The sequence below is a fragment of the Callorhinus ursinus genome, unplaced genomic scaffold (genome assembly GCF_003265705.2).
Source record: "Callorhinus ursinus isolate GAN/ISIS: 27379988/994484 unplaced genomic scaffold, GSC_fseal_2.0 scaffold15, whole genome shotgun sequence".
NCBI classification, from domain to species: Eukaryota; Metazoa; Chordata; class Mammalia; order Carnivora; family Otariidae; genus Callorhinus; species Callorhinus ursinus.
In genome coordinates, this window is record NW_027397077.1 from 37024295 (window position 1) to 37046796 (window position 22502).

Below are 22502 nucleotides of genomic sequence, written 5' to 3' on the forward strand. Positions count from 1 at the left end.
AAAAAAAAAAAAAAAAAAAAAAAAAACAGAAAAATCCCGAATTCACCAACTAACTCTACACCTTAAAGAACTAGAGAAAAACAACAAACGATGCCTAAGCCACATATTAGAAGAGAAATAATTAAGATTAGAGCAGAGATCAATGAATTAGAAACCAGAAACACAATAGATCAGATCAACAAAACTGGAAGCTGGTTCTTTGAAAGAATTAATAAGATCAATAAACTACTGGCCAGACTTATGCAAAAGAAAAGAGAAAGGACCCAAATTAATAAAATTATGAATGAAAGGGGAGAGATCACGACTAACACCAAGGATATAGAAACAATTATTAGAAATTATTTTTTTTTAAAGATTTTTTTATTTATTTGACAGAGAGAGACACAGCGAGAGAGGGAACACAAGCAAGGGGAGTGGGAGAGGGAGAGGGCGAAGCAGGCTTCCCGCCAAACAGGAAGCCCGATGCGGGGCTCGATCCCAGGACCCTGGGATCATGACCCGAGCTGAAGGTAGACGCTTAACGACTGAGCCACCCAGGCGCCCAATTATTAGAAATTATTATCAACAACTATATGCCTATAAACTGAGCAACCTGGATGAAATGGATGCCTTCCTGGAAACCTATAAACTCCCAAGACTGAAACAGGAAGAGATTGACAACCTGAATAGGCCAATAACCAGTAACAAGATTGAAGCAGTGATCAAAAACGTCCCAAAAAACAAGAGTCCAGGGCCTGATGGATTTCCTGGGGAATTCTACCAAACATTCAAAGTAGAAATAATACCTATTCTCCTGAAGCTGTTTCAAAAAATAGAAACAGAAGGAAAGCTTCCATACTCATTCTGTGAGGCCAGCATTACCTTAATCCCCAAGCCAGACAAAGACCCCATCAAAAAGGAGAATTTCAGACCAATATCCCTGATGAGTATGGATTCCAAAATCCTCAACAAAATCCTAGGTAATAGGATCCAACAATACATTAAAAGCATCATCCACCATGACCAAGTGGGATTTATCCCCGGGATGCAAGGGTGGTTCAACATTTGCAAATCAATCAATGTGATAGAACACATTAATAAGAGGAGAGAGAACCACGTGGTTCTCTCAATTGATGCAGAAAAAGCATCTGAAAAAATACAACATCCTTTCCTGATTAAAACTCTTCAGAGTAAAGGGATAGAGGGAACATTCCTCAAGTTCATAAACTCCATCTATGAAAAACCCACAGCAAATATCATTCTCAATAGGGAAAAGCTGAGAGCCTTTCCCTTAAGATCAGGAACACGTCAAGGATGCCCACTTTCGCCCTATTGTTAAGCATAGTACTAGAAGTCCTAGCAACTGCAATCAGACAACAAAAAGAAATAAAAGGTATTCAAACTGGCAAAGAAGAAGTCAAACTCTCTCTTTTTACAGATGACATGATACTTTATGTGGAAAATCCAAAAGACTCCACCCCCAAATTACTAGAACTCATACAGCAATTCAGTAATGTGGCAGGATACAAAATCAATGCACAGAAATCAGTTGCTTTCTTATACACTAACAATGCAACTGTAGAAAGAGAAATTAGAGCAACAATTCCATTTACAATAGCACCCCAAACCATAGAATACCTTGGAATGACCCCAACGATAGAGGTAAATGATCTATACTCTAGGAAATAGAGAACACTCATGAAAGAAATTGAGGAAGACACAAAAAGGTGGAAAAACATTCCATGCTCGTGGATCGGAAGAATAAACATTGTTAAAATGTCTATGCTACCCAAAGCAATCTATACCTTCAGTGCCATCCCGATCAAAATTCCAATGACATTTTTCAAAGTGCTAGAACAAACAATCCTAAAATTTGTATGGAATCAGATAAGACCCTGAATTGCCAAGGAAATGTTGAAAAAGAAAAACAAAGCTGGGGGCATCACGTTGCCTGATTTCAAGCTGTATTACAAAGCAGTGATCACCAAGACAGCATGGTACACGGAACAAAAACAGGCATTTAGACCAATGGAATAGAATAGAGAGCCCAGATATGGACCCTCAACTCCATGGTCAAACAATCTTTGACAAAGCAGGAAAAAATATGCAATGGAAAAAAGACCGTCTCTTCAATAAATGGTGCTGGGAAAATTGGACAGCTATCTACAGAAGAATGAAACTCGACCATTCTCTAACACCATACACAAAGATAAACTCAAAATGGATGAAAGACCTCAATGTGAGACAGGAATCCATCAAAATCCTAGAGGAGAACATAGGCAGTATCCTCTTCCACATTGGCCACAGCAACTTCTTTCAAGATACATCTCTAAAGGCAAGTGAAACAAAAGCAAAAATGAACTTTTGGGACTTCATCAAGATAAAAAACTTTTGCACAGCAAAGGAAACAGTCAACAAAACAAAGAGGCCACCCACAGAATGGGAGAAGATATTTGCAAATGACACTACAAACAAAGGGCTGATATCCAAGATCTATAAAGAACTTCTTAGACTCAACACCCAAAAAACAAATAATCAAGTCAAAAAATGGGCAGAAGACAGAAACAGACACTTCTCAAAAGAAGACATACAAATGGCTAACAGACACATGAAAAACTGTTCATCATCATTAGCCATCAGGGAAATTCAAATCAAAAACCACATTGAGAAACCACGTTACACCAGTTAAAATGGCAAAAATTGACAAGGCAAGAAACAATGAATGTTGGAGAGGTTGTGGAGAAAGGGGAATCCTCTTACACTGCTGGGAATGGAAGTTGGTACAGCCACTTTGGAAAACAGTGTGGAAGTGCCTCAAAAATTTAAAAATAGAGCTACCCTATGACCCAGCAATTGTACTCCTGGGTATTTACCCCAAAGAAACAGATGTAGTGAAAAGAAGGGCCATATACACCTAATGTTCATAGCAGCAATGTCTGCAATAGCCAAACTGTGGAAAGAGCTGAGATGCCCTTCAACAGATGAATGGATAAAGATGTGGTCCATATACACAATGGAATATTACTCAGCCATCAGAAAGGATGAATACCCAACTTTTACATCAACATGGATCTGCCTGGAGGAGATTATGCTAAGTGAAATAAGTCAAGCAGAGAAAGCCCATTATCGTATGGTTTCACTAATTTGTGGAACATTAGGAAATAGCATGGAGGACACTAGGAGAAGGAAAGGAAAAATGAAGGGGGTAGTCAGAGGGAGAGATGAACCATGAGAGACTATGGACTCTGAGAAGCAAACTGAGGGTTTTAGAGGGGGTGGAGTGGACTGACGGGTTAGCTTGGTGATGGGAGGAGGGCACGTACTGCCTGGAGCACTGAGTGTTATACGAAAACAATGAATCATGGATCACTACATCAAAAACTATGTATTGTATGGTGACTAACATAACATAATAAAATAAAATTTAAAAATAAATAAATAAAATCTTTAAAAAATTAAAAAAAATAAAAGTATGTATATGTTTAAATATTTGATAGATATTTTCAAATCCCTACAGAAAACTCTTACCGACTTAAAAATAGCACAGCATTATGAATAATTTTTCATCACCGAAAATTTCTTAGGTGATGCAAGATATTCCCTTAATTAATGATACTTTGATCTCTAGTAAAATTAGAAATGTTTTGTATGTTTATTTTCAATTTGCTTCACTTTTTCTTCTTTGAATTGCCTCTTCCCACATTTTATTCCTATTTCTATTTTTTAATAAAAATACATTTCTTTGCTTCTCTGATTATGTAAATAATACATATTTGTTGTGGGGGAAGATCAAATAATATATACCGTTTAAAAGTAAAGATTATCAATATTTCGGTTTCTATCCATTCATTGGTACAGAGGGACATGTAACTTTTAATGCATTTTCTTGATTACTTAGGAAGGTAGAGAATCTTTTCAGATTATGTTTAAGCATTTAAAGTTGCTCTTCTATTCATACTCTGTATCTACTTTTCTATTGTGTTGTCTTTTGGTGTCAATCTGTAAGCTGTCTTTGAATATTATAGATATTGATTTGTCATGTGCATTACAAAGTACAAAATTTTTTTTAAACGTACCTTTTGTCTGTTGACATTGTACTTGCAATTTTTGCCATTAAAATAAATTAATGGTGTTTATGCTATTGATTATATGGTAGTTTTAGCATTAGTGCTGTGAATTATGTTTTATTTTGATCATTAAACATACATGGTTACATAAAGTTTTATTTTCCCACTGAAAAGTGTTTAATCCTTCTGAGGTTAATTATTGCATACCGATTGAAGAGAAACGTTTTTTTTCCTGCTCTTGAATTTCCTTCCTTAGTTAAAATGCCTCTCTTACATCTAAATTTTTCTGATAATGTCCAATGATTTTATAATTGGGGGAGGAAATAAGGAAAATGAGTCTCGAGCATCCTATAATTCTAGAAAATAAAGTTCTCAGAAAAACAAAAATATCCAGCCATGTTGATGAAATAAGTCAAAGGGACTCAGGAACCAACTGAAAGAGTTCTAAATGGCCAAAGCTAAAAAGGTTTTGAAGCAAAAAATAATGTAGTATCAGATTATTACCTGAAGTATAAAATAAATATCCATGAGTCCATACTGATATAAATGACTAAATAAATAAATAAATAAATAAAGGGGGAGAATAGACAAAGCCCCCACACCAAAGAAATGCAAATAATTTCTGTAGATACTCCACCTTCAAGGAGATAGAAAATCATTTGCCATTCCTTAAATATGGGCTGCATAGAGAGATTTCCTTTCCAAGGGTATACTATGGAAGGGGGAGACTACCTTTCCAGTGAAGAAACCTGACAAAGACTACCTCAATCAGGTGATTAACCTGATTAACCATCAGTAGTGGTTAAGTTATGTTGATAGTTATAACCTTGATATGATTTGGTGAGACTGGCAATTTACTTTCATGCCCTTCCTCTCAAAAACATAGAATAATCATGAGAAAAACATTAGACAAATCTTAATTGAGAGACATTCTACAAAATACCTGAGTGTACTCTTTAAACCTTCCAAAGTCATAAAAAACAAGGAAAACTTAAGAAAATGCCATAGCCAAGAGGAGCCTAAGGAGCCATGATGACTAACTGTAAAATTGTTACCTGGATGCATTCTGAACAGACAAGGGACATTAGGGGAAAAAAATGTTAATAATATATGAATTTTAATAATATATCAGTATTGGCTTATTAATTGTGACAAATGTATCATACTAATGCTAGATGCTAATAACTGGGGAAACTAGGTGTGAGGTATCAGCAGTTGTCTTCACAATTTTTGTCAGCCCAAAACTCTAAAATAAAGTTTCTTTAAAAAGGGAGACATTACCCAATCTGCTTACATTGAGGTTATATCCATTAAACTTCCACTAGCAGTTTAAGAGACGTTTCCTTTACAAAATATTTATCAGAGAGTCTGTATGTTGCTACTCTGATTTAAGATAAAATCTGTGTATTTTTTTCTTTTTAAAAAGAAAGTATAGTTAACACATAGTATTATATTAGTTTCAGGTATACAACACAGTGATTCAACAGTTCTGTACATTACTGCTCACCATGATAAATGCAGTCATCATCTGTCAGTGTGTTTTGTTTTTCTCTTTTTATGATAAAGTTGAACAGCTGTTCAGATGTTTAAAAAATATTTGTATGTTTTTCTGCCAACTTTCAATCCAGATCTGCTTATTTTTCATTTATTTATGTATTTATTTGAGAGTGAAAGCTAGAGATAGCGAGAAAGAGCACGGGGAAGAGAGGGAGAAGCAGGCTCCCCGCTGAGCAGGGATCCTGATGCCGTGCTCTATCCCAGGACCATGGGATGGTGACCTGAGCAGAAAGGCAGACACTTAAACAACTGAGCCACCCAGGCGCCCCAAGATCTTCTGCTTATTTTTCTCTTGGGTTCTTCTTTTTCTCTGATTTAGAGAAGCCAAGCAACAAGTAGTTTTCTACTTTGTTAATTGTCTTTTGACTTTGTTACTTCTTGGTATGTGGAAATATTTGTTCTTTATTTTTACTTATTTTATTTTATTTTGTTTGGTTTGGTTTGGTTTGTCACCATATATTACATCATTAGTTTTTGATGTAGTGTTCCATGATTCATTGTTTGCATATACGTGCCCTCCTTAATACCCATCACTGGGCTAATCCATCACCCCTCTCTCCTCCCCTCTAAAACCCTCAGTTTGTTTCTCAGAGTCCATAGTCTCTCATGGTTCCTCTCCCCCTCCGATTTGCCCCCTTCATTTTTCCCTTCCTACTGTCTTTTTTTTTTTTTTAACATACAATGTATTATTTGTCTCAGAGGTACAGGTCTGTGATTCATCAGTCTTAGACAATTCGCAGGGCTCACCATAGCACATACCCTCCCCAATGCCCATCACCCAGCCACCCCATCCCTCCCACCCCCCACCACTCCAGCAAACCTCAGTTTGTTTCCTGAGATTAAAAGAATTCCTCATATCAGTGAGATCATATGATATTTGTCTTTCTCTGATTGATTTATTTCACTTAGCATAATACCCTCTAGTTCCATCCATGTTGTTGCAAGAGGCAAGATTTCGGTTTTTTTGATTGCTGCATAATATTCCATTCTGTGTGTGTGTGTGTGTGTGTGTGTGTGTGTGTGTGTGTGTGTGTGTGTGTATACACCACATCTTCTTTATCAACTCTTCTTTTGATGGCCATCTTGGCTCTTTCCATAGTTTGGCTATTGTGGACATTGCTGCTATAAACATTGGGGTGCACGTACCCCTTCAGATCACTACATTTGTATCTTTGGGGTAAATACCCAGTAGTGCAATTGCTGGATTGTAGGGTAGCTCTATTTTCAACTTTTTGAGGAACTTCCATACTGTTTTCCAGAGTGGCTGCACCAGCTTGAATTCCGACCAACAGTGTAGGAGGGTTCCCCTTTCTCTGCATTCTTGCCAACACCTGTTGTTTCCTGACCTGTTAATTTTAGCCATTCCGACTGGTGTGAGATGGTATCTCATTGAGGTTTTGATTTGGATTTCCCTAATGCTGAGTAATGTTGAACACTTTTTCATGTGTCTGTTGGCCATTTTCATGTCTTCCTTGGAAAAATGTCTGTTCATGTCTTCTGCCTATTTCTTGATTGGATTTTTTGTTCTTTGGCTGTTGAGTTTGATAAGTTCTTTATAAATTTTGGATACTAGCTCTTTCTCTGATATGTCACTTGCAAATATCTTCTCCCATTCTGTCAGTTGTCTTTTGGTTTTGTTGACTATTTCCTTTGTTGTGCAAAAGCTTTTTATCTTGATGAAGTCCCAAGAGTTCATTTTTGCCCTTGTTTCCCTTGCCTTTGGTGATATTTCTAGGAAGAAGTTGCTGCGGCTGAGGTCGAAGAGGTTGCTGCCTGTGTTCTTCTCTAGGATTTTGATGGATTCCTGTCTCACTTTTAGGTCTTTCAACCATTTTGTGTCTATTTTTGTGTGTGGTGTAAGGAAATGGTCCAGTTTCATTCTTCTGCATGTGGCTGTCCAACTTGCCCAACAACATTTGTTGAAGAGACTTTTTTCCATTGGACATTCTTTCTTGCTTTGTCGAATATTAGTTGACCTTAGAGTTGAGGATGCATTTCTGGGCTCTCTTTACTGTTCCATTGATCTATGTGTCTGTTTTTGTGCCAGTACCATACTGTCTTGATGATGACAGCTTTGTCATAGAACTTGAAATCCAGAATTGTGATGCCACCAGCTTTGCTTTTCTTTTTCAACATTCCTCTGGCTATTCGGGGTCTTTTCTGGTTTTAGGATTATTTGTTCCATTTCTTTGAAAAAAGTGGTTGGTATTTTGACAGGGATTGCATTGAATGTGTAGATTGCTCTAGGTAGCATTGACATATTCACAGTATTTGTTCTTCTAATCCATGAGCATGGAACATTTTTCCATTTCTTTGTGTCTTCCTCATTTTCTTTCATGAGTATTCTATATTTTTCTGAGTACAGATCCTTTGCCTCTTTGGTAGATTTATTCTTAGGTATCTTATGGTTTTGGGTGCGATTGTAAATTGGATCGACTCCTTAATTTCCCTTTCTTCTGTCTTGTTGTTGGTGTATAGGAATGCCACTGATTTCTGTGCATTGATTTTATATCCTGCCACTTTACTGAATTCCTGTATGAGTTCTAGCAGTTTTGGGGTAGAGTGTTTTGGGTTTTCCACATAAATATCGTATCATCTGCAAAGAGTTTGACTTCTTCTTTGCCGATTCGGATGCCTTTTATTTCTTTTTGTTGTCTGATTGCTGTGGCTAGGACTTCTAGTAATATGGTGAATAGCGGTGGTGATAGTGGACATCCTTGCCATGTTCCTGACCTTAGAGAAAAAGCTCTCAGTATTTCCCCGTTGAGAATGATATTCGCTGTGGGTTTTTCATAGATGGCTTTTATGATATTGAGGTATGTACTGTCTATCCCTACACTATGAAGAGTTTTGATCAAGAAAGGATGCTGTACTTTGTCAAATGGGGCTTTTTCTGCATCTACTGTGAGGATGATATGGTTCTTGTTCTTTCTTTTATTAATGTATTGTATCACATTGATTGATTTGCAGATGTTGAACCAATATTGTAGCCCAGAAATAAATCCCAATTGGTCGTGGTGAATAAGCCTTTTTTAATGTTCTGTTAGATCCTATTGGCTAGTATTTTGGTGAGAAATTTTAATCAGGGATATTGGTCTGTAATTCTCCTTTTTGATGGGGTCTTTGTCTGGTTTGGAGATCAAGGTAATGCTGGCCCCTAAAATGAGTTTGAAAGTTTTCCTTCGATTTCTATTTTTTGGAACAGTTTCAGAAGAATAGGTGTTAATTCTTCTTTAAATGTTTGGTAGAATTCCCCTGGGAAGCCATCTGACCCTGGGCTTTTGTTTGTTGGGAGATTTTTGATGACTGCTTCAATTTCCTTAGTGGTCCTGGGTCTGTTCAGGTTTTCTATTTCTTCCTGGTTCAGTTTTGGTAGCTTATACGTCTCTAGGAATGCATCCATTTCTTCCAGATTATCTAATTTGCTGGCATAGAGTTGCTCATAATATGTCTTATAATTGTTTGTAATTCTTTGGTGTTGGTTGTGATCTCGCCTCTTTCATTCATGATTTTATTTATTTGGGTCCTTTCTCTTTTGTTTTTGATAAGTCTGGCCAGGGGTTTATCAAACTTATTAATTCTTTCAAAGAACCAGCTCCTAGTTTCATTGATCTGTTGTACTGTGCTTTTGTTTACTATTTCATTGATTTCTGCTCTGATCTTTATTATTTCTCTTTTCCTTCTGGGTTTAGGCTTTATTTGCTCTTCTTTCTCTAGCTCCTTTAGGTGTAGGGTTAGGTTGTGTATTTGAGACCTTTCTTGCTTCTTGAGAAAGGCTTGTATTGCTATATACTTTCCTCTTAGGAGTGCCTTTGTTTCATCCCAAAGATTTGAACAGTTATGTTTTTATTTTCTTGGTTTCCATGAATTTTTTAAATTCTTCTTTAATTTCCTGGTTGACCCATTCATTCTCTAGTAGGATGCTCTTTAGCCTCCATGTCTTTGAGTTCTTTCCGACTTTCCTCTTGTGATTGAGTTCTAGTTCCAAAGCCTTGTGGTCTGAAAATATGCAGGAAAGGATCCCAATCTTTTGGTACTGGTTGAGACCTGATTTGTGACGTAGGATGTGATCTATTCTGGAGAATGTTCCATGGGTACTAGAGATGAATGTGTACTCTGTTGCTCTGGGATGGAATGATCTGAATGTATCTGTGATGTCTATATGGTCTTAGTGTGTCATGTAAAGCCTTTATTTCCTTGTTGATCTTTTGCTTAGATGATCTCTCCATTTCAGTCAGGGGGGTGTTAAAGTCCCCCACTATTATTGTATTGTTGTCAGTGTGTTTCTTTGCTTTTGTTATTAATTGCCTTATATAATTGGCTGCTCCCATGTTCGGGGCATAGATATTTACAATTGTTAGATCTTCTTGTTGGATAGACCCTTTAAGTAGGATATAGTGTCCTTCCTCATCTCTTATTACAGTCTTTGTTTTAAAATCTAGTTTTTCTGATATAAGGATTGCCACCCCAGCTTTCTTTTGGTGTCCATTAGCATGGGAAATGATTTTCTACCCTCTCACTTTCAATCTGGAGGTGTCTTTGGGTCTAAAATGAGTTTCTTGCAGGCGACATATCGATGGGTCTTGTTTTTTTATCCAATCTGATAGCCTGTGTCTTTTGATTGGAGTATTTAGCCCATTTACATTCATGGTAACTATTGAAAGATATGACTCTAGTGCCATTGTATTGCCTGTTACATGACTGTTATTGTATATTGTCTGTGTTCCTTTCTGGTCTATGTTATTTTTAGGTTCTCTCTTTGCTTAGAGGACCCCTTTCAGTATTTCTTGTAGGGCTGGTTTTGTGTTTGCAAATTCCTTTAGTGTTTGTTTGTCCTGGAAGTTGTTTATCTCTCCTTCTATTTTCAGTGACAGCCTAGCTAGATATAGTATTCTTGGCTGCATATTTTTCTCATTTAGTGCTCTGAATATATCATGGCAGTCCTTTCTGGCCTGCCAGGTCTCTGTGGATGGGTCTGTTTCCAATCTTATGTTTCTACCATTGTAGGTTACAGATCTCTTGTCCCAAGCTGCTTTCAGGATTTTCTCCTTGTCTCTGAGACTGGTAAGTTTTACTATTAGATGTCGGGTGTTGACCTCTTTTTATTGACTTTGAGAGGGTCCTCTGTGCCTCCTGGATTTTGATGCCTGTTTCCTTACCCAAATTAGGGAAGTTCTCTCCTATAATTTGCTCCAGTATACCTTCTGTCCCCTCTCTCTTTCTTCTTCTTATGAGATCCCAATTATTCTGATGTTGTTTCATCTTATGGTATCACTTATCTCTAATTCTGCCTTTGTGATCCAGTAATTGTTTCTCTCTCTTTTTCTCAGCTTCTTTATTCTCCATCATTTGGTCTTCTATATCACTAATTCTCTCTTCTGCCTCATTTATCCTAGCAGTTAGAGCCTCCATTCTTGATTGCACCTCATTAATAGCCTTTTTGATTTTGACTTGGTTAGATTTTAGTTCTTTTATTTCTCCAGAAAGGGATTTTCTAGTATCTCCCATGCCTTTTTCAAGCCCAGGTACTATCTTAATAATCGTCTTTTGGACTCTAGTTCCGACATCTTACTAGTGTCCGTATTGATTAGGTCCCTGGCAGTCTTTATTGCCTCTTGTCCTTTTTTGTTTTGAGATTTTTTTGATTTTTTTCTGTCTTGTTATTTTTGTCCAGGGGAGAATAGATGAATGAGAGAAAAAATGCTAACAGGGTAACAATGACCCCAGAAAAATATACACTAAAGAAATCAGAAAAGACCCGAAACTGGGGGGAAAAACTGGAAAGAAAGGAAAATAGAAAAAAAGGAATTTGATTAAATATATTCAGGCTGCTGAGTAGATCAGTGCCACACACTAGATTTTGGGCATAGTTTGGTCTGTTAGAAGAAACTGCCTCCCAAAATTTTTAAGGGAGAAAAACTTATAGTTGTACAAAAATAAGGGTAAATACAATGAAGGGATGGAATATGATTCTAAAGATGAAAATTTTAAAAGATTTTAGAAAAGGAATTGATAAGAAGTTGATTGAAAAAGAAAGAAGAAAAATTAAAAAACACAAAAACAAGAAAAAGGGGGAATGTGATCAGGCAGTAGACTAGGACAAAGCTATACACTAGAGATCTAGGGTATATTTTGGTATGTTAGAAGAAACTGTATCCCAAAATTTTAAAGAGAGAACAACTTATGTATATATTCAGAAAATAAGGTTAAGTACAATGAAGTGATAGAATATGACTCTAAAAATAAAAAATAAATAATAAAAGAGGATTGATAAGATGTTGGTTGAAAAGGGGAAAAAGAAAAATTCAAAAAAATAGAAAAAGAAAATATAAAGAAAATTAAAAAAATTAACTTTGAAGGACTAAAGAATCATGGGGAAAAGCCATGAATTCTATATTTTGTATTCACCTAGTGCTGGAGTTCTGCCGTTCTCATTGATCGGTAAACTTGGTCTTGGCTGGCTGTTCTTGCTGATCTTCTAGGGGAGCGTTCTGTTGCCGTGCTTCTCAAATATCTTCGCCTGAGGTGGAATTGCCCTGCCTTTGCCAGGGGCCGGGCTAAGCAATCTGCTCGGGTTTGCTCTCAGGAGCTTTTGTTCCCTGCAAGCTTTCCGTACAGCTTTGGAGGACGAGAGTGAAAATGGTGGCCTCCCAACCTCTGCCAATGAGGAGCCCGGAACTTGGGGCCCCACTCCTCAGTGAGCCCCAAGAGTAAAGCAGTCAATCACTCCCATCTCCCCGGTCTCTGGCCATAGTCCATGCTCACCCAGCCTGTGACTGAGCATTTCTATCTCTGACACCTGACCCGGTGTGGAGTCTCCAAACCCAGCAGATCCCTGTGGTGAGCTCCTGCGCCACTCCTCCCTGGGGAGGAAGGGCAGTCTACCTGGATCTACCCCTTGTTGGGTCCCTGCTGAAAGAGCAGTGGCCAGACTGTGCTGCAGATCAGGGTTTATGGCAACCCCAAGCTGAAAGCCCACTCCTTGGCTCCATCTTTGTAGCTGGCTTCCCTGCTCTGATACCTGGGAGCTGTGCTGCACTCAGGCACCCCCGTTCTTTCTGTGACCCTGAGGGTCCTGAGGCCATACTGTCCCAGGGAGGGTTCCACCCCCCGCTTAGCCACTGGAGCAACGTTCCTCAGTGGAGCCGAGTTCTAAAAGTTCTGACTTTGTGCTCTGCTCTCTATCACTTGCCATTAGTCACTGACGGAGGCTCCCTCCCCCCTCAGTCTATCTCCCTGAATATCACCTTGGATTCACTTCTCTGCACGTCCTACCTTCCAGAAAGTGATTGCTTTTCTATTCAGAGAGTTGCTGCTCTTTTTTTCTTTGCTCTCCTGTTGAATTTATAGGTGTTCAGAATGGTTTGATACCTATCTAGCTGAAGTCCTGGGACCAGATGATATTTAGGTCTCCTACTCCTCTGCCATCTTGCTCCTCCCTCTATTTGTTCTTTATTTATTTGGCTTAGCCACATCTTATAATCATAAGGGCTTCCCACTCTCAGGTTGTATGAACAATCTTCCACATTTTCATCTAATACTTTTATAGAGATTTTTTTTGTATTTATTTTCATGTTTTGTCTTTACTAGTGTAATTCTTAATTTTATTTCTTCTAATCTTTTACTTATTTCCTTCCTTCTACTTTTCTTTGCTTTATATATTTTGCTACATATGTTTTCTTTTCTCGTTTCTCTTGAATGACTTGGAGGGTATACATCCTATTTTTACATTTCCTAATAATTACCTTTCAGTTTAAAAATAATCTTATTTGAAGTTATATTTATGAGTCATCACCAACAATATGACAATGTGTGTGAATGTTTCCTTTGCCAGGTATGATAGGCAGAATTTCTAGTTATCTCCCCTCAAAGATTCCTATCTCCTGGTTATTTAATCAAACAGTAGTCTATGTAGTGCTGTAAAGAGATTTTGCAGATGTCATAAAATATTAAAATAGATTATTCTAGATTATCTGAGCAGGTCCTGTATAATCACAGGAGCACTTAGACCTGGAGGAGGAAGGCAGAAGAATTAGATGAGTTTGCAAGTAGGAGAGGATGAGGCAAGTTGGGATGTCACAGATTTCAAGTGTGGGGACACATCCCATGATAACTGGTTTTGAGAATGGAGGAGGGGATCATAAGAAATGCACGAAGCTCCAGAAGCTGAGAAGGATTCTTATCTGACACCAGCAAGGAAACAGGACCTTGGTCTTACAACTACATAGAACTGAATCCCGCCAAGAGTCTCTTGAGCTTGAAGTAGAATCCTTCCCAGAGCCTCCAGAAAGGAATGCAGCCATGCTGACACATTGATTTCAGCCAGTGAGACTCAAAGCAGAGAAGCACTAAGCCACCCAGCCTTCTGACTACCAGAACTATGAGATAACAAATGCATGTTGTTTTAAGCCACTACATTTGTGATAGTCTGTCATGGTGGCAACAGCAAACTAATACAGCAGGCAGTGAAATTAGCTCAATCCCAGTTTTCCTTTACATACCATCCTATCCCAAATTTATTGGTGTGATCTTGAGATTTGCATTACATTGTACAAGTGTTAATTAGGATTAATTTTATCATTAAATTATTTCTTTCTTCAAAGCCAGTGTTTCAGTAATTTTATCCAGTTTGTTTTCTTAGCACTTGAATATGTAAGAGTATTTTTCTCTTGCCATCAGCGTAAATGACAACATATCTGGATAGTGAATTTTGGAATCACATGTTTTCTTATAATTTTATTCACATTACTAAACTAATGTTGGAGACGAAACAACATTTTTCCCCTTTTTCCTGTGCTGTTTTCTATCTAGATGTTTGTTCTTGAAATTTGTATATTGACTGAATTATATATATACGTGACTTTTGTTGTTATTAATCTTGCCAATTAATTGGTAAGGTCCTTGCATCTGTGCTCAGGAATTGTTCATATATTTGGCTTTAAGCATTGTTTGGTTTCCTTATATTTTGGTCTTTAAGGATTCTAATTTTCTCAATTTATTTCATTTGTAAGTTAGTGATAACCCATAAACTATTTTAGGAGAGATTTTGAATTTCTGAAACCCAAACGCTGGTTTGTAAATGGCACCCAGAATATCAACCTCATCTGATAATCCACTTATAATATCTTCATGGCCTTCTTTGAAATAAAGAGTATCAGTGTCTTCTATTGGTAAGGGCAGTAGTCCCAATTCTGGCTTAAAAAATGACTTTCACATCTATAGTCAACTAATATTTACTGTGTACTTATTATATGACAGGTCCTGAGATTCACCAAAAATATAGGAGAACATGAATTTCAGAGCAGAAAGTATATTGATTGTTCTATTATTATATCACAAATTACCACAAACTTAGCAACCTAAAACAGTACTCATTTATTATGTCACAGTTTTTATAGGTCAGAAGTCAGGGCAATGCTGTAAGTCTGCAATTACTGTGTCATCTTCGGCTGCAGTGTCATCTGAGGATTGACTGGGGGGGATTCTACTTCCAAGTTCATTCAATTTGTTGCTAGAATTCATTTCCTTATGGCCATATGACTGAGTGTCCCAGCTTCTTACTGTGGGGCTAGAAGCCACCTTAGATCCTGGAGGCCTCCCATAGTTCCCTGCCATATCGCCCTCTGTATGATTGTTGCTTTTTCAAGGCCAGTGGAAAATTTTCTCACTCCAGTTGGCTAAGATGGGGCCCTACATGTCATAACATAATAACAGGGGCAATATCCCGTTAACTTTGTCATATTCTATCAATTAGAAGGAAGTCACAGGATTTACCTGCACTCAGGGGGAGGGAATTATACAAGGATATGGATCATTAAGGGTGTGTCTACTGAATAAGGTAATCTGAAAAGTGAATTTCCTATTTGAAATTGTACAAAACAAGCTTTCTGCCCTGTTCTTCATTATGTTCAATTGATTCTCTCATTTATCTACTTTGTAACTGTGAAAGTCCTCATGTTGTGTGATACTCCACAGTCAGCTCCTAGAGAATTTGCATGATAATAAAACTCTATTTGAAGGGTTTTTATTATTTCATCACAAACATTTGTTTCAGGATCAAATCATACAAAGCTTAAAAGTGGCATTACTCTAATTTGCTTCCATAAATAAATTTCACTTACCATGAAGCATATTCAGAGAACATTCTCAAGGCCATTCTGATTTAGCTAAGATTTGATAGAGGTTAAGGAGTCACCTAGAGATTAGAAGAAAATAGATTTCAACTGTAATGTGTGGTATAATTTTTATTTAAATTATTTTAATATTAATTAAGGCATCTCTTGCAGTATTCTGCCTGTTTAACTGTAGAAGTCTTACTTGGTCATATATTAATCATTTTTTATATTAGGTATAATTTATTTTTGGATTGCCTTTTGCCATTTGTAATTTTACCATTTTTATGAATCCACGAGGAATCACAGGATTCAGTTCATATTGAATGAATGTTTACAGTTTAGACATTTCAAAAATAAGGGGCAATCATTTATTCTAGAATAATTGGGCAACTCTGTACAACGTGGTTTTTAGAGTTCTAGCAGATAGTAGAGTAACTGTTGCCTCTGCAGTATCTATATTAGTGTGGTTCACATCTCTTTTTCAATAAATTCACCATATTATCCCAAAGAAGGTAGAGCACTGAATTCTCAGAAGCCTAGAATTGTGTCCTCTGCCTACCTTTCAGTATGACTTTGGATAAAGTACTAAACCATTCTCTCCTTTGATTTTCCCATCTGCAAAATGGAAATAATAGCTCTACCTTCCTCATGTGGCTCTTACTGTTAAAATGAAATGGCAAACATAAAATATTTATCAAAGTGAAAAAAAAATCAACAAGTAAGAGGTTTTTTTTTTTATTTTTTTAAATTACAGTTAGTTGTAAAAGGCATAAAGGGACAGTTTTACTAGCAGGTGTTGGTTAGCATCAGAACAAAATTGTGAGAGGAATTTTCACTGGTTGTCATATTGGATCAGACACTTTTAATCACAACTGACAGAAATACAACTCCCCAAAACAGAGAGATAAGCAACATGGTGGCTTAGATGATTCAAAAGTCCAGGACAGGTCCTAGCTTTAGGGATAGTTGGGCCCTTGGGCTTAAAAACTTAGAATTAGGTTTTCTCCACAATGTACTGTCTACTTTAGTATGAAAATCTTCACTGAGTCACTGATTTTCTCAAAGCAATCTGAAAGGTATTCCTTCATAATTTGTTTCACAGAAATAACTGTGTCTAGTTATGATGTTACCAATTTATGTCATGAATCCATCACTGAGGATTAACTGTGTAATGTAACTGTGATGAGGTGAATTTAGTTGCCCAATCTTAGTACCTGTGGGTGAGGCCAATCCAAACTGAGGCACATGTGCTATAAATGGGTGAGGGGGATTGTTGATATCATAGGTGGGAAGGGTCAATGCTAGATATTATAACAAAAAATAAAAGAGCTGATGTTCGGCACACCTATGTTTAAGGTGAATGCCTATGTTTGTATAAGTTATAATATTTTGACAGTAAGAAATAGAAATTGATTCTGACAAACACTAAGAAAACACAAATCTATTAGAAGGATAGGGGTCAGAAATGAAATCCAAGAAAATAGGTGGGGAAAACAGGAGTCAGGAATTTCAGGACACAGCATCTTTAGGAATTCAATCTTGGGCTGTTCCTTAAGGAACCTCTGAGAATTTGCTCCAAATTTTTTCGAAAGGAGAATCAAATTCTAGAGCAGGAGTGAATTATTCCCCTAGCTTGGTTCAGGGCTTCATCCTTTGTCTAGGAGTGGGGGAATTATGAGAGTATCTTGTATAGCAGAGCCACTAGTAATGTGCCCAATGGGAGAAGAACAGCTTCCCAAATCAAAATCTGAGGAGCAGTTACCAAAAGACATGGAAACAGATATTTGGCACATGAGAATACAGAGGGCTATACAGCCATATTCTCCATTCTCATGGTAGAGTCCCTTCTGAGAGAGGTTTATGGAATTTGGAATCAAGTGTACTAGGTTGTAACCGTGGCTCTACTCCATGTACGTGATATTAGATACATCACTTACCATTTCCATTCCTTGCCTTTCTCAGTGAAGATAGTGCTGGTACCTACATTTTAGATGTCTTGAATGGGAAAGGACAGTAGCTTTGAGAATGATGTTATGAAGATAGCATCAACTACCTGTTGATTAGCTAAGGTATTAATAGTTTTATTAAATAATATGCCAAATGTTGACACAGTAGTGAATATTTATGTTTATACAAAAGGAAGAAATCAGGCTTTTTCTTGTAAGACCTCATGGTGTCATGCAATGGAAAGAATCATGGAGTGAGAAAAAGTGGACTTTTCCCTGATGTCCACTGTGATTGATTAGAGAACCACTTAAAAGTGACTTTATCTTCCTGGCTGCAGCTGAAAGGTGGTGTGAATCTTATGTTTACCTTCCAGTATTAACACTTATTAAGAGTCTGCTTGAGAGAAAGACAAAATGGCTACTCTCACAGAAACATTTTTATCATTAGATAACTTTTTGAGCATTGATTTTGTAATAGGCACTGATTTAAGCACTTCTTTGTATTAATTCACCTCCTACTCACAACAGCCCTATAAGGCAGACTCTTTTATTATTTCCTTCTTATAACTGAGGGTACTGAGGCACAGAGAGCTAAGAAACATGTCCAGTGTCTTAGATCTACAAGCGTTGGTAGGGTTGAAACCAACTACTCTATACATACTTTGTTAAACTGCCTCTCACTACACATGAAGATACTAGTCATTTATCCATTATCCTGTTTAGTAGATTCTAAGTGTTTGAAATTTTTTGAGACAGTTTGAATATTGTCTGAGAAAAATTGGGAAGTAGATGGATTTTAATGTGAAATTCTCTCTGGAGAGGAAAAAAACAATGATGGGAAGGACAGAAAACAAATGAGCTTCTTCCCCTCCCCAACTCAGCTCACCTTAGGCGTGTTTTTTTTTTTCTGGTTGTCAGATTTTTTTTTTTTAAAGCTTTATGCATTTATTTTAGAGAGGGGGCAGGGCAAAAGGGAGAGAGAGAGAGATTCTCAAGCAGACTTTGTGCTGAGCGCGGAGCCCAACATGGGGCTCAGTCTCTCGACCTTGAGATCACAACCTGAGCCGAAACCAAGAGTTGGATGCTTAAGAGACTGTGCTACCCAAGTGCCCCTGGTTGTCAGATGTTTAATGCTTCTTCACATTTATAGATTTTATGGATCAGCAATTCTCCATCTTCTACTTAACCCTTATGTAGGGAAAAAAATTATCTACTCTAATTGATTAAATTAATAGGGAAATAAATATATGTTCACAAATGTTTTATAATAGAAACAAACAAAATTTTATACCCAACACTTGGAAGGAATTACAAACTAAAATAGATGGGTGCCTGGGTGGCTCAGATGGTTAAGCATCCACTTTTGGCTCGGGTCATGATCCCAGCATCCTGGGATCGAGCCCCACGTCTGGCTCCTGGTTCGGCAGGGAGCCTGGTTCTCCCTCTCCCTCTGCCTCTCCCCCTGCTCATGCTCTCTCTCTCTCTGTATCTCTCTGTCTCAAATGAATAAATAAAATCTTTAAAAAAAACTAAAATAGAAAAGGCACCATGGAGATGCTTATCCTTTTGAGGGAATGTGTATTTTAAGAGTGGGCAGGATCACATCATGCTGGGTTTCCACACCATCTGTCAAGGGTCAACAGGTGGCTATTATGTATAAGTTACTTGAATTCTAATCATCTGATTAGGCATGCACCAGCGAGTGTTTCTTAGTGTTCAGTTCTGAGCGAAGGTTCACTTTTTGTAAGAGAAGCATTTGGTGTAACTTTCATTCTTCTCCTGCAAATGTTCAAGATTCATCTGAACTCAGTGAGAGCAGTGTGAATGGTAAGGAGAAACTTGGGCATAGATTACAATTTGGATGTAGGCCAGTAACTTGAAGAAAGCTTTCAAAGAGATTTTGTTTGTGTAAAAACAGTTTTTTTTTTTCTGAACAGCATTTGTTTATTGACAGTGACCTGGAAAAGCTTAAAATCTTACGTGTTAAGGATTTTTTGCAAACAGTATTAACTTTGCTGCGGGGAAGAAATAATGGATCAAACCAGAGTTGTTCATGTAGGAGTACTTCTGGGAATCAGCTATTGCAAAAGACACTGATGGTATATTTATGAACCTTGTAGTGGTGGAATAGTGATATAGGCCATTACCACCTCAATTGGACCACAAGAAACAGCATTTACACCTACCCAATCCATTCACTTATTCATAGGAGCATTGAAAAACTACCCACCCAATAGGCTTAAACTCTCAAACTTGGAGCTATTACAAAAAAGTGTGTGTGTGTGTGTGTGTGTGTGTGTGTGTGTGTGTGTGTTACCGAGAGGATAGGAAGACAGCTAGAGGCAGAGAGAGGGCTCTGTGCACCAGCTCTGTTTGGTCCAGATGTCTCCTTCCCTTCGAAGACTCTGGGCCTTGAACACTGAATTAGGTACTCCCTGAATCAGGATACGAGCTGGTGATTCCTAGACAACAGTCATTTTCTTGTTGCACACACACACGATCCATCCTATGAATATTTGCCTTACAAAGATTACTTGAATAAACTTGATACCCAATCAAAAGGTCTCTAATAGTACAATGTCAGCACTTAAATATGTTACTTTAGGATTTCATCCAATCAGCCATCTCCAACATATGAACAGATGGCATTCTACAATATTTTTATCTGAAATATTTTTTTAAATTGGAGTATATAATTTTTTTCTCAAAAACAGTTTATATTGGTAAAATTCCAAGGGTAACCAATAAAATCATCTTTGCTGGGATGTTCCTGGGGTGATGACGTGACAAATCTACAGACAAATCACTATAACAACCAGTAACAGCAACAATCACTACAACACCAGGCATTTGCAGAGTATTATGTAGTACGCACTGACCCGAGGAATTTCCATGCACTGATTTTTTTTTTAATTCTTACAACATCTCTATGAGATATATATGATTATCTATTTACAGATAAGGAAACTAAGGCATTTAATGTTTGGATAATTGCCCAGGGACCCCAGATTAGGAAGAGGCAGATCTGGATTCAAGCAGGCAGTCCAGCTCCAAATCTGCCCCCGTAACTACTGCCCTCCCATGGGGCTTCAGTTCAACATGTATCAAGACTCGGTTTATGCTGGGCACCATAGGAGGTGCTGATGGGGCGCAAGGAGTCCTAGCCATGGGAGCTGCCAGGGAAGAGGGGTGTGAACAAACAACTATACACAGCTCACTGAACACAAGTGTGTCAAGGATAATTGAGTAGGACAGAGAAATAAGTGATCAACTGCAAAGAATCAGGAAAGGAAATATTCCATGGATATGGCAACATCTGAGATGCCTTTTGATGCACGAGTAGCAGTTTTGACAAATGAAGGGAAGAGATGTAAACCTGTGCGCAGAATAGAGGCACGAGACAGCTTTCTCCTGTATGTGGGAACACTCTTTTCCAACATCTTTTCTCACTCAAATCTTGTAAAAAAGTCAAATTCACAGTGTTGGCTCTAGATTGACTCAAAATATAGATCAGTTTTTCCCAAAATGTAGGTCAACTTTTTAAAGTCAGACTGAGCTTTTAAAAATTATTATTCTTTTATTAATGCTTTATTTGTTTAAGACGTTGTCAGAACAGTTTAAGGAATGTACAGAGATCGAGAGGAAGATCTGGGGATTTACCATATACCCCCAACTCCACACATGCCTAGCCTCCCCAGTGATTAAAAACTCCCACCAGAGTGGTACATTTCTTAATAATTACCATCCAGAGTCCACAGTTTACCTTAAGGTTCATCCTTGGTGTTTGGACAAATGTATAATGATACGTACCTATCGTTACATTCTATGGTTTTGGACAAAGGTATAATGATACGTATCTATATTACAGACTGAGTTGGGACAGAGCTATGATAAAAAATAGGATCGACTCTGAACCTTTATTTTCTCTTATTCCCATCATCAACTCCCTTCTAGATCAGTCCAGGTGAGAAAAAGTTCTATGGAAGTGGGGGAAATGGACTGAAATATCAGATGGTAGGTGGAGAAATGTAAAATAGGGGAAAGTTTTCTTGGGATCAGTTCATATGGCAGAATATAACTCAATCCACATCCTTTCGAACTTCTTGTAATTCCTGAGACATAGATGAAGAGCACTTGCTCGCAGTATGTAGTGAAAAACTGTTGAATATTCTGGGCCATATTTTCCATGTGCCAAGCACTGTGCGGAGTGCTTTGCAAGCTTTAATTCAATTGATCTGCTCAACAACCTGACTGCAGGAGCTGCTTTTCTTGGAAACATTTTGCAGTTGAGGGTAACACACTCGCTAGGAAGCAGAGCAAAGATTCCAATTCAGGTCTGATAGACTCAATTTCAAGTTGACAAAGATGAACTTCCAAGCCTCCTAAGAGATGAACTTGCAAGCCTTATCATGACCCCTTCTAGATGGCTCTCTTCTGTGGCTCTTCAGATGGTAGTGAAGGACGGATTTATGGATACTTATGAGTGTCCTGATGAGAATGCTTGGTAAATCTAGAGCCTGTCTGAAAACAGATTGTTTTATTTGTACAACCATAGAGAGAGTGATATTAAAATAGTTCTTTATGTTGAATGCACTTAAAGCTGTGAACAAGTTTTGGTTTGGACTTTTTTTTTCCTTCAAAGGATTTTTTTTTTTTTTTTGCTTTTGCTTCAAAGACTGATTATATGTTCTTGAAATAGAGAATGGAATATATATGTCCCAGTTTAGAATTCTGTGAAACTTTGTAAGTAATTGAAGTTATAGAATTACATTTTGAATTGAAAAAGCCCAATTTATTTAATCTGCTTACTGCAGCAGTTCTAAGATAAGATTTGTCAG

General features: G+C 37.6%; 1 protein-coding gene and 1 pseudogene across 9 annotated transcripts in view; one reads left to right on the forward strand and one right to left on the reverse strand.

Moving 5' to 3' along the window:
- Positions 1–15218, reverse strand: part of LOC141374232 (POU domain, class 5, transcription factor 1-like) — a 35414-nt pseudogene extending 20196 nt beyond the window's left edge.
- Positions 1–22502, forward strand: part of GRM7 (glutamate metabotropic receptor 7) — a 914710-nt gene that overhangs the window by 368045 nt on the left and 524163 nt on the right. The gene's annotated exons all lie outside the window — the stretch shown is intronic.